Source organism: Eschscholzia californica, unplaced genomic scaffold (genome assembly GCF_041429995.1).
Source record: "Eschscholzia californica isolate CP2 unplaced genomic scaffold, dmEscCali1.0.p SCAF_6, whole genome shotgun sequence".
Lineage (NCBI taxonomy): Eukaryota > Viridiplantae > Streptophyta > Magnoliopsida > Ranunculales > Papaveraceae > Eschscholzia > Eschscholzia californica.
The window spans coordinates 17033360-17045918 of NW_028238483.1; the positions used below are offsets into that span (position 1 = coordinate 17033360).

The 12559-nt window shown below is 37.5% G+C and overlaps 2 pseudogenes across 1 annotated transcript; both read right to left on the reverse strand.

The window, feature by feature from the left end:
- Positions 1-1828: 1828 nt before the first annotated feature.
- On the reverse strand, positions 1829-2462 carry LOC147532058 (transcription repressor OFP16-like; annotated as a pseudogene).
- A 409-nt stretch (positions 2463-2871) lies between these two features.
- On the reverse strand, positions 2872-4692 carry LOC147532059 (trifunctional (S)-stylopine synthase 2/(S)-nandinine synthase/(S)-canadine synthase pseudogene; annotated as a pseudogene). The gene has a single exon (XR_015227229.1). The product of XR_015227229.1 is annotated as a trifunctional (S)-stylopine synthase 2/(S)-nandinine synthase/(S)-canadine synthase pseudogene (transcript).
- Between the last annotated feature and the right edge of the window lie 7867 nt (positions 4693-12559).

Below are 12559 nucleotides of genomic sequence, written 5' to 3' on the forward strand. Positions count from 1 at the left end.
AAAGACACAATGAAGACTAAACATCAAAGATCTCACATGAAGATAAGAAAGTTTGATGTCGGAGGTATGGTATGGAGGAATTCCAAGTTTACCCAAAAACCATCGGCAGCAAAACTCTTCCCCACATGGGAAGGGCCTTCTAAGATAGTGAAAGTCGTGGGTCCCGGTACATATAGATCGGAGAACACATCAGGACAGATCTTCACACACCCTTAGAACGCAGAACATCTGAAGTTCGCCTTCTAGAAGAAGAACATTGATGTACCTTGAACATGGCGAAGTCAGCTAGGCCTGACAACTGAGTCAATGATTAGAGATCCCAAGGAGGAGTCCTAGTTAAGCTCGCTTTGCATTGGCAAAACAGGCAGCTCTGGTAGCCACGACTACGACCAGAGGTCCCAAGGAGGAGTCCTAGTTAAACTCACTTTGCTACGGCCAAACAGGTAGCTCTGGTAGCTAAGGCGACAACCAAAAGCCTCAAGGAGAAGTCCTAATTAAACTGAAACTTTACTCGAGTAAAACTGACCCCTCACCAAGGTCCCAAGGAGAAGTCCTAGTCAAACTGACCGTGCTCAAGCTGGCAAATAACGCAGCTCCGGTAGCTACGGCAACGACCAGAAACCTTACAAGGAGAAGTCCTAGTTAAACTCACTTTACTCGAGTGAACGCGGTCCCCACTGAGGATCCTAAGGAGAGTCCTAGTTAACCTATAGCCCTGGCAAAGGTGACGGGGGGTATAAGGAGAAGTCCTTGCGAAACTAGTCATGCTTAGGCAGACAAAACAACCCTGGTAGCGAAAACAACGACCGGAGGAACGGGTGGAGTCCCGGCGAAAAATAGTTGCGCTCGAGTCAACGAAACCAGCCCTGGTAGCGGAAGCGACGACTAGGGGCTTAAGGAGAAGTCCTAGCCAAACTAGTTGCGCTCAAGCTAACAAAATCAGCCCTGGTAGCGAAAGCGACGACCAGGGGCTTAAGGAGAAGTCTTATCTAAAACTAGCCCTGGTAGGGAAAGCGACGACCAGGGGCCTGAGGAGAAGTCCTAGCTAAACTAGTTGTACTTAAGCCAACAAAAAACAGCCCTGGGAGCAGCAGCCGTGATCAGGGGCAAAGTCCGGACCCGAAAATCATTCTAAAGCTATGCAGTTACGCTAATTTGGGTTTTATTTTGCAGAGGGAATTAGTAAGCCTAGGTCATGCTATAATAAGTCTAACTTATTGTTTTCGCAGGAGCGATCATTCGGAGTAAGCGTTGTAAGCTTAGGGAAAGTGCATTAGCAAGCTAGATTTGTATTAACAATGACAACTAATTAGTTTTGTATGATCACCGGAAACGAGGAAAACAAATATGAAAACAACTCAGCAATCAGGAACAGAAGGGGCACGACAGTTCAGGAAAATAAAAGAAAGATCCAATTATTAAAAGAGGTCTATTATAGAAGAAATTGCAACCAAAGTACATCGAGAAGAGTGCGACCATTCAAATCTATTACAAAAGAAACTGCCAGAAATTTAAGAAGTTGAAGGTAGGAAAGTGCCAACAGGACAAAGATCACCCCTGCTGATGTCAAAAAATTACTTCCCGTTAGATCTGCATGAAATAGGGAGTTGATGCATGAAACTCCGTTATTTATGAATCATCCGTTGTGTTGGGGATCGATTAGCTCTGCGTTCATGCTTCCAGCTCTGCTTTTCTTTGTTCCAGCTCTTGGCTCCTGTTCCTCGCTCCTTGCTCCTTGCTCACGGTTTGGCTAATCCGTTTCTCTGTTTCTCATCCTCTCTTTCTCTCTGTAAAAATCAATCCTTTTATAGAGAGGGAAAAACTCAAATCAACTGAAAATCTGAAGGAAGAATCGATAATCAACTATGTCTTGTTCTATTGCAGTTAACATAAGACTAATAAGGAGATCGGCGAAAGCTCCAATTATGAATTTGTGAGTGTTTTTAGGGTTAAGGGTAAGATAGCAAGAGAGTAATTCGTGTAAATAGTCCCAATCTTCTTTTACATCAACCATTAAATCTCTATCTTCAACCATTTCTTGCATTGATAGTCGGAAATCCATGTAAGGATCAGGCGAGTAAGTCGAAAATGGAACAGCAATTTCGCTGCCGATTAATGTGTCAGATTGAGGTGGTGGGGATTCAGGTATTGATGATTCTACAATGGAATTTGTACGGCCAGGCGATGAGAAGAAGAAACGTTGAGAGGCAAAGACGGTGGTTAGGTCCGTTGGTATTGACTTTGAAGTTGAAGAATCAGGGTAAGATCATAAATGGAATTGAAGTTTTTCATCATGAAAATTGATGATGATGAAGAGGTGGTGGCTACGGCGGTGGCGGATGTTAAGGGGTGACGGACTGACGGTTGTGATTTTTGTTGTCTAGTTGGATGGGTGAGTCAGTGTCAAATGAAGATGTTTGTTTGAGTTTAGTGAAACAATGTTGGAGACTTTTTGTTAGCATTTTAGAGAGAAAGTGAAGAAGGATCTGAGCTCTAGTGAGAGAAAGAGAAAGATGGATAGAGGAAGGTGTATTTATGTTGAGGAGAGTTAGAACAGAGAAGAAGGTAATGGAACCCCAAAATGAAATGGAGTAATAAATGGTGACTTCACAAAAGCAACAAATATGTTTTTACAAATGGAGGAGTATTGATGTAAATAAGTATTATTTTGGAAGAAGATAGAAGGAGCAACCCAAGGTGAACGTCACACACATTAAAAACCGGTGTTTATAGAGAACTCGGGTCAATGACCATTGACCCGAGTCAATAAAATTTCCGGATGCTAACGGTCTTTTGGCCCGGTGCCTTTAGAAGCACCCATTCAAGAAAGCAACTGATTCTAGGTAGAAACTAATATGGAGAAGAAACTTATAGAGACAACCAAGCAAACTCTTATTCTTGTAACAAACAAAACATACCCAATTTATGAGATATTACAACTACATAACACCAAGGTCCTAATTAACAACAACAAACCAACATAACCACACAGCATACTAACTGTATTAACACAAACTTAATGGAACCAGTAACTTGTTGAAACCACTAACCCATCCATCCCAAGATCAGATGAAGGGTAATTAACCACCCCACTGGTTTATTAGTTACGAAAATTGATTCGAGCTTTGAGTGGGGTCTTCATTAAAAGAACAAAACCTAATGCATCACTCATATCAGGAAGAACACCATCATCAACACAAGACCATTTAAATGCAAAAATAAGACTAGCAAGTGCAAAACTAAACTGAAGTTTTCCCAACTCCATTCCTGCACAAATTCTCATACCTGCACTGAATGGCAAAAGTGATTGCTCCATTGCTTTCCCCTTAGCATCTTGATTATCAACTTTCAAGAACCTCTCAGGCATGAACTTAAAAGGATCATTAAAAACATTCTTGTTATGGTGTAACGCATAAAGATTAACCATAACCCTAGTACCCTTATTAATTTTGTTCCCCATCAGTGAAGTATCCTTACAAGCTTTATGTGGAATTGCTAATGGTGCAATTGGTTTCATCCTCATAGTCTCTTTGATAACAGCTTGTAAGTACTGTAACTTGTTCATGTCTTCAACTTTCAAGATCTTTCGATCGTTTTGTTTTGCGAAATGATCTAGTTCTTGATGAAGTCTATCTTGAACACTTGGTTCTCGTACTAAATATGCAAGTGCCCATGCAGTAGTTGAAGAAGTACTATCCACACCCAGAAGATAAGTTTCAAAGATTGCAAAAATAACGACTTCTTCGTCGTAATTTTGGGATCGAAGAAAATGTAAGTAAGTATTAGTAGGAGGGTTTAGAGAAAGAAATGGACGTATCAGGTTTTTAACAATTTGTTTTAATTCTTCGACGTTTCGAACAGCTTTTCTATGACTTGGTAAATACTTAGCATAATAGAAAGCCTCTGCTAGACGAGCATAACCACTTATTCGAATCAATTCTTCTATAGCATGATGCATATCTTCTACATACTTATCTTCTTCGAAATCGCGTCCAAATACTAATCGACTTATTAATCTAATGGTAGCTTTCTTTAGATGATCAAGTGGTTTGACAATTCCATTATTGTCTTTGGCTTCTTGTTCAAGAATTTGAATCATTTTGATTATATCTTTCTCTTGGAATTGAAATTGAGCTGCAAGATTATTAGGGGATAAAGCTATGTTTTGGAGACCTTTTCTAAGATTACTCCAATGAGGTCCTGAATCAGAAGTTGAGATTGTTCTCCAATCTGCAGTGACAATCTTAGTAATATCCGGCATGTCACGGGCTGAGTAGTCGGATGATTTGTTAACGAGAACTTCCCAAGCCTTTTCTTTGTCCGAAACAACGATAACAGGTCTCCAACTTCCTATCCAAATTGTCATAACTCTGCCATGAACTTCAGCAAGGTTGTATAAGACAACTTGAAGTGCAGTTCCGCCCAAAAGATGCATATTTCCAATGATGGGTAAGGTTTTAGGTCCTTCCGGCCAGGCCATGTTGGGTGATTTTCTTCTGAAAAACAAGAATATAGAAATGAGTAGAGTAGCAGATGTAGCGAAAAGAAACCATGGGTTATTCATTATCAAGAACCTCATCTCCTCCGTTTCTGTTTGTATTTAGCTGAGTAGGTGATTAGATATTGTTTGAATCATAGATCGTTACTCCTTCATTTATACTTGTAAAAGAACACTTAATTTAAACAGAATCTGTGAGTGCCCACATCAGAGAAGTAGAATAGGAAGATCAACGGTTATTTGGTCCCATATCAATATTACCACGTGGGGGGGTCCTGCTGACCATCTCCATTGACACATCAACATCACCTTTGGACAAGTGCAGACCATAGTGACCCATCCCGGGGATGACAAGTGGCGAGATTTGACATTTCATGTGGATTAGATTTCTTGTTTTATAAACTTTACACTTCAGTCCACTATTTTACCGTCTTTGGCCTTCAGTCTATCCCCCAAAACTGATCCAGACCGTTGATTAGCGCAAAGGTCCAGATCAGAAACGAAAATTCAGACACCTTCTGTTGCAAAATCTCTTCGAATTTCTGAAGATTTGGTGGAGTGAAATTTTTTGGGTGTTTTCATTTAGGGTTTCAACAATCTCCATGGCTGTGAAGCCAACTTACTGGCAATAGATCATGAATGGTAAAGGTAATATGCTACATCTTTGTTCTATCGTTTTTTCTTTGACATCTTCTTGCAAGTCAAAATGGATTATTTTGTATCTTGCTTTGTTATTTACTATGTATTTCATGTTGATTCATCACGAGGTTCAGATTCGTTTGTTACTTACTATGTATCTCATGTTGATTCATCACGAGGTTCAGATTCGTTGGCAACATCAATGAAATCTATAACAAAATGCACTCGAAATTTAAGTCCTAGTACTTCGATAATCCTTAGTCTCTTACTAGTTTGGTGGTATTTTTGGGAGAAGTCAATTTGTTAATGTGGTTTTCAATTGGATTTGCAGTTAAGAAGATTACAAGAAATCTTTCCTTAGTAGATCAAGAGAACCTGTCTTCGAAAGATTGACGGTTCCATTCAACATTGGAGATAACTCTTACTTAAGCTAACATGGTCTATCTATATGTTTAAGAAATTTAGTTGTCATTTAGTCTAACTCTAACAACAAGGTTTTAACTTCAAATTTGTGTATAAAAATTGCACAAGGATGTTTTAGGTTTGCCCAAGAAGATATGCCAATGTAGGATGTCGTCGCGACTAGCATTGTTTAATATAATGTTCCTTAGATTTATTTTGTTTGAAATTCATCGTTTGTTCTACTATTCTTATTCGTACGACTCTTCATTTTTCGGACCAATTCCTTGTCTAGACTCTAGAGCATAAAATGGAACTTTTCACATTAGAAAGCAAGGCCAGCACGTCCAAAGATCACTTTGCACTAGTCTTATTTTTCTACACTTGCCCTTGTAATCTTTAACTTCTACATATTGTCTAAATTGGTCTTCTGCCAACTTAGTTGACCCTTTGGCTTCTTTAGTATTAAAATGTCAGATGCTACATAACGTATACTGCTACTGTCATAATTCTCTTCGTATGTATCAAATATGTGAAACAATTTAAACAATCCCAATGTCCCGTCTTTTTGCTACAAGTTTATTATTAGAATGAAGGAAAAAACTACAAAGTTTATAATTGGAAGTCCATTGTTGGCTTAAACTTCAGGATATAATCTTTCCACTGCTCAGTAATTCTTTACTTTTCAGATGCAACAGAAGCTACTTCGGTCAAGGATGAACACAATTCTTCAAATCTTTTTTCTTTTGTTGTTGTATCCCATCGACCTTAGTTACATTAATCTTTGTATATGATCTCGTAACATCTTTCCTCCATCTCCTAAGAATGTACTTTTCTGGGATGACAATAATTTTGTTCTTACATAATTCTATTATTGCATGTCGACACAAAATCCCCTTAAATTCAATCAACAAACAATTGCACTGAACTTCACATTCTTGAACGTCTAACATAACTTTATAGGAAAGGGTTTTCGAGCCCTTACCAAATTCTTTCTCCTCTGAAATAGTATATTCGTGCACATTGTCATACTTTCCGCAATCTACTGTATCACAAGCCATTTTTTCTCTCATTTCTTCTTATGTTAGGTGAAATTTTTCACGTTTTTAAGGAGAAAATCCTCGGCTCTGTTTAGAATAAGGTTTTAGAGAGAGAGAGAATTGGGTACATTTCACGTTTTAGGACTCAACTCAGCGATTTTAATCTGGACCGTTGCCTTGTCAACAGTCCAGATCTGTTCAGGCGGAGGGATAGTTTTCGTGATTTCGAAGGGACTGAAGTCATAAGACGGTAAAATAGTGGACTGAAGTGTAAAGTTTATAAAATCGGAACTCTAACCCACGTGAAATGTCGAATCTTGCCACTTGTCATCATCGGGTTGAGTCGCTATGCTGTAGTTATGCGCATGTCGCCCCATATATCATTTCCGCTTTGGAGTCGGGATAGTAAGGACCTGCCCTTTTTTGCCCTATTCTTTTCCTCATAGACTCATACAATTTAGGAGATTTTGACTTCAGACCGATAATTATGGTTGAAGATTAAACGGGAAGATGAAGATTGGTTAATATTATTTGGAAAAGGGTTAATCTGTTTTGGTCTCGAATGTCTGATCGTCTAGCCGATTTGGTTTGTAGGAGGGGTTGATTTGGTTTCAATTGTGTCTAGGAGTTTGATTTGTCTCCCACATTTTGTCCCTTTCTCTTCCGTCTCTCCTCCCTCCCGTTGTCTCTCCCCTTAACCCGTTATGTTCCGGCAAGGGATTTTCCGCATATTTTATTTGCCCATTTTATCTCACTTTACCTTTTGCCCTTTTAAAATTCTTTTCTCTCAATCTAAAATAATTTACTTGCTCTCTCCATATAAAAAATTGCCTTTAGTTAAATATGGTCCGTATTATTATAGTTTTGTCAATTTCATATTTGTATATACTTCACTCTGATTTGCTTTTTGCATTATTGAATATGTTTCATACAATTATGTTTCACATGTCCAGTGCATAAATGCTCGATTTAGTTGGTAACAAAGACTATATCTGTGCTCGAGTATGTCCTTATAATTATATTAAGATGGTTGTTTTGTCCAAAATAATTTAGTTAAATAGCTACAAAAACCACTATAATGTCATTGGACAACTACAATACCAATATGACTATTAGGGTCCGTTTGATACATGGGAAAATAGAGTTAGAAAACCGATTTTCTTAAGAAAGTGGAATTCCACTGTTTGACTAGCCTAAGAAAGTGGCAAATTTTCTTTCCTGTGAGAAAAAAAGCTAAGAAAATGGGATGATAAATTTTACCACCCAAAAGGTGGTAAAAGCCAATTCTCACCCTCTCCCCAAGAAAAATCGGTCTCTCTCATCTCTTTCTTAAAAAAGATTCGGCATCTCTCTCTAAACGACTCTCTTCATCTTTCTCTTTAATATGCTCTGTAACTCTCTCTCTCTCTCTCACAATCGATATCTTCAATCTCTTAAACTCTTTATCTCTCTCTAGATCTCTATTATCTTTCTCAATCTCAAAACCCTAGTCACCATCACCATTAGCATCCATGTAATAATAGAAAAGATTGAAGACAAAGATTAGGTTTCTGGTTATTTCATCATGAGTTGATATTGAATACTTGACTCAGAGCCGTGCATGACCCAGTGCGGGCAGGGCGCCCGCACTGGGCCCCCAACCAGTGGGGCCCACAACACATTGTTATTAATTAAAAAATTTGTGCCAGTCAAAGTAGTTTTTCGTGGGGCGATACTAGAGAAGAGGAGATTAAAAGTTCCTAATAACTGCCCACTAATGTTGGCCGGGCCCACATGTGCATTGATATAAAAAAAAAGTTTTTTCTCTCTCTCACTTCAAAAGTTGTATTTTCAATCTCTATCTTTTATTAATTAATCGGTTTGGACTAAAAAAATAAACATTAAAATCGTCATTCGTTTTAATTTCTCTTTTTTTTTTTTTTTGTTGAAAGTCGTTTTAATTTCTCTCCAACAACATATTTAAATCTTTTTATTTAAATCCCTATTCCATTTTTTTTTTATTAGGAAAAGAAGTTTAAATATATAATAGTTTTCTTAATCTTGAAATTCAATAGTGATGGCTAAAACTGATAGTTCAGTTGTAAGTGCATATATTCCAAAACTCTGAAATTCACAGATTCGATTCCCAAGAGAGGTGAAGTTCATGTTTTATCGAACTTGGGTAATTAAAGTTATAAATAAAGTAGTTTAGGATGGACTTTAGGCCGGTTCTATAGGAGTTTAAAGTTTAGTAGTTATCGTGTTTATCGCATTATAATTGATGTATCAATGTCATTCTAATGACAATCGTAAGCAATTTGTAACAAATAAAAGAGATTTAATAGTTTTCTCTAATTTACAAACTCCTACATAGCCACTTTCAAATTATTTTGAATTTGTTTGTTGTTTTGCTTTTGAAGTACATTTTTTATCTTTGATTAGATAAGGGCCCCAATTCCAATTTAGCACCGGGCCCCCGAATTCTCAGGCACGGCCCTGACTTGACTAGTCAGGTATGAGAAGCTTTTTCATACAAGAGGTTGTTGGAGTATTGGATCTATAACTATTTTTTTGGAAATGGATCTACAATTATTCAGTACTTTAGTCTCTCTCTAAATCCCCAATCTGTTCAAACTAGAAAATCTTGCCCCAATTTTTCAAACTAGAAAAACCCTAAACCTAATCTCTTCAAACCACCACAATCCCCAAAGTCTTTTGATTAACCGAATCATACCACCAGACTCATCAATACTTGATTTGAATGGTTGAGAATATTCAACTTCTCTCTTAAATCTTACTGCGGGGTTGTTCTTGAATGTTTAAGAAATTAATTTGATTTGGTAATATGAGTTTGTGATCAGTTTTATAAAACTGAATTTGTATTTCATGGTAGAAAATTCGACTGATGGAGATATCACATTTGAAAAAAATCACTCAAGTTCAGAAACTATCATGTGTTTCTCTCTCTCTGTATATCTATTTGGGGACGAGACTCGAGCTCTCTAAAACACCCCGGCAAAAGTCCAATAAGAAATCGGTTTTTAGAGGCACCTCAAAATTTCCCACAACCATAACAAACACTTGAATTTGACTTTCTGATGTGAAAACACTTGTTTTCTTTCCCATTAGAAAAAGGGTGATTTTCTTACTCAGGCTTTTTAACGAATCAAACAGACCCTTAGATTCAAAACCTTCATCAAAAAAAAAAAAAAAATTCAAATCCCTTAAAAAATAATATGACCTAAAGGCATTACATCTTAAACAATTTGAGGTAGTGGTCGCTTGGGGCATTAGCTACGGACCTTAACCATTTAAAATGCAGAATACAAGATCTACGTTTAACGTGTGCGTGCATTTAAAAAATCAATGGTAAAATGTTGTATATATGAAAAATTCTATATAGTTCTAACACGTGAACGAAAAGTATCACTTGATACATTACTTTTCTCACAAGACAAATTAGAAATACAACATGGAAAATATAATTTGTTTATTAATATTCGACAAACACATATAAGAGAACTTTTAAATAGAGAAAGAGTAAAGAAATACTGTATTTAACTACATTTGTTTTCCTTTTTGGAAAAATATATAGATAGTAAGAAAGCCTTTTCGGAAAAAGATATAGATAGTAAGAAAAAACTTAGGGTGTGTTTGGTTGCAGGATTCCGAAATAGGATTTCTACCAAAAGTGGGGTTTGTTAGGGAATAAAAAATCCTTCTCGACTTGGCTACCAAGAATTCTAGCACTCTTCAATCCTATGGATTCTTAAGTCCGAAATTTGTACTGGACCAAAATGACAACTCACCCCCTAAGATTTGCTAGGATTTTGGATTAATAAACATAGATTTCAAACTTAAAATAAAATAAAATATTTCTTTCTACAAAATAATTTAGTGACTAATGCAGATTTGTATGATGAAATGTTGAGTTTATTATCTTTCGATTTTCTTTAACGATATTATCACATGTTATTTCTTTCTTTCTCTACATTATCTTTATTTTGTATAACTTCCTATCACCATATTATTTATGCTCACCGATATTGTCCTCTTTTCTTCATTTAAACCAACACAAGACCAGACTTTAGTTTATAACTAATCTAGGTATAAATATAGTTGAAGAAAAGTCTTCCAATATACTTTCTTTTCATATTTTGTTATGGTCTCTGAATCTAGAAACCTCAAACAAGCATAGTTCGATCCTATTTTTCTTCTGAACCACACAGTTAGCCATTTTCATGACTACCAGCCGTCAGAATCATAGTTTAGTATCAGGTATGTCGTGACCTTTCTTTTTACGATCAAGTCGTCGACGTAACACTCCATTGATTTACCGAGCTGCTCCTCGAAGATCTTCTTGACCAATCTCTGATACGTCGTCCCGACATTTTCCAAGGCATAAGGCATCTTTTGATAAGAATACAAACCTCGATAGGTCAGAAAAGCGGTGTGCCCTTGATCCGACCAGTGCATAGCTATCTGATGGTATCCTTTGAACGCGTCCATAAAGCTGAGCAACTCATGTCCAGGTGTAGAATCTACTAATTGGTCGATGGACGCAAAGAGAAAGTTATCTTTCGGGCAGGTTTTGTTCAGGCTTGTGTAGTCCACACACATTCTTCACGCCTTACTCTTTTTGGGCATGAGGACAACGGTTGCGAGCCGGTCGGGGTACTGGCCTTTTTTTATTACTTTGGAGGCCAGTAATTTATCGATGTGTTCTCAAGAATTCGCCTAGTTCTCCCTTTTCTTCGTTAGTTAATGTGTTACCAATGTAGGTAACTTCTGTAGGGGAATCTCTGATTTGGATGGGCATGGTTATATCTGCTGTAAATCCCAAGTTTTAGATAACAGAAATAAAATAACAAGGTTTGCTGAAGGACAATTGAGGCAGTTGGGTCAGGTTGAATAATGAATAAATAGGCAATAGCGTCAGAATGAGGGGTCTTGGTGCAGTTAGACCAAATTATAGGACAAAGTCCTAAATCGCTAGATAGAGGAGATCTCTTGTTTTGTTTTATATTATCGTCTAGATTCATGCTAGGAGTAGGTGAAGAATATGTCCTTTCGATCTGAAGGAGATGTCCTTTTGATGGAGTGTCCTTGGACGAAGTCACCGAGATGACAATACACTCAATTTGTCGAATAAGATTACGATGGATTTATCCGGAAGATCATCTAGTCAGATCGAATTAGGGACGGTAATGCTTAGTTAGAAGCCAACTACGATCGTCGGATCATTTCGATTATTCGCTGCTAAAATCGACGGGCTCCTACAACGGATTACACTAAAGAGTGATGGCTGGATTGGAGGGAATTAACTAGAGGGAACTAGGCAAATAGATGGATTAAATCTACTTTCATAAGCCCAAAAAGTTCGGAAAGAGTCCGAACAAAGATAAAAAGAATCGGGCCTGAAAGAAGGCCAAGGCCAATAAGGAAATGGGTTGCCCATGTTGTGGCCGGCCATATGGAGTGGGCGGCCAAGCACAATCCACTAAAGGGTCTTCCTTGGCCAACCACATTAAGGAGTCTAGATGGGACAGAAATCCCATCTGGAATCCTACTCAGAACAGGTTTCTGAGATTTATCTTTTCTAGAGATCTTATTTGAATCTTAAGCGGAGTATAACTCTCACTTTAGGGTTCTCTATATAAGGACTCATATTAGAACAAAAAAGGAGTGGAATTTTCTCAAGAGAAATTATATATCTACAACTTCAAGTAGAAAGTAGATTTTAGAGAAAAAATTCCCAATTATCTATCGAGTCAAAGAAGAAAGAAGTTCTTCTTCTCAACCTTCAATAAGGTCCTAGCTGACACTAAAGAAGGCAGATCAAATCAACCTACTCGGTGTCTCAAGTAGAGGAGCTACAATTTGGGGCTCTTTATCTTCCTAAAAAACAGTGGAATTTAGTTCGTGGGAAAGCGAATAAGGTAATCTTCTTTCTGTTTCTAGTTCATCTTCAGTTCTTGCATGTGATCCTGGAAACTAGTGTTAG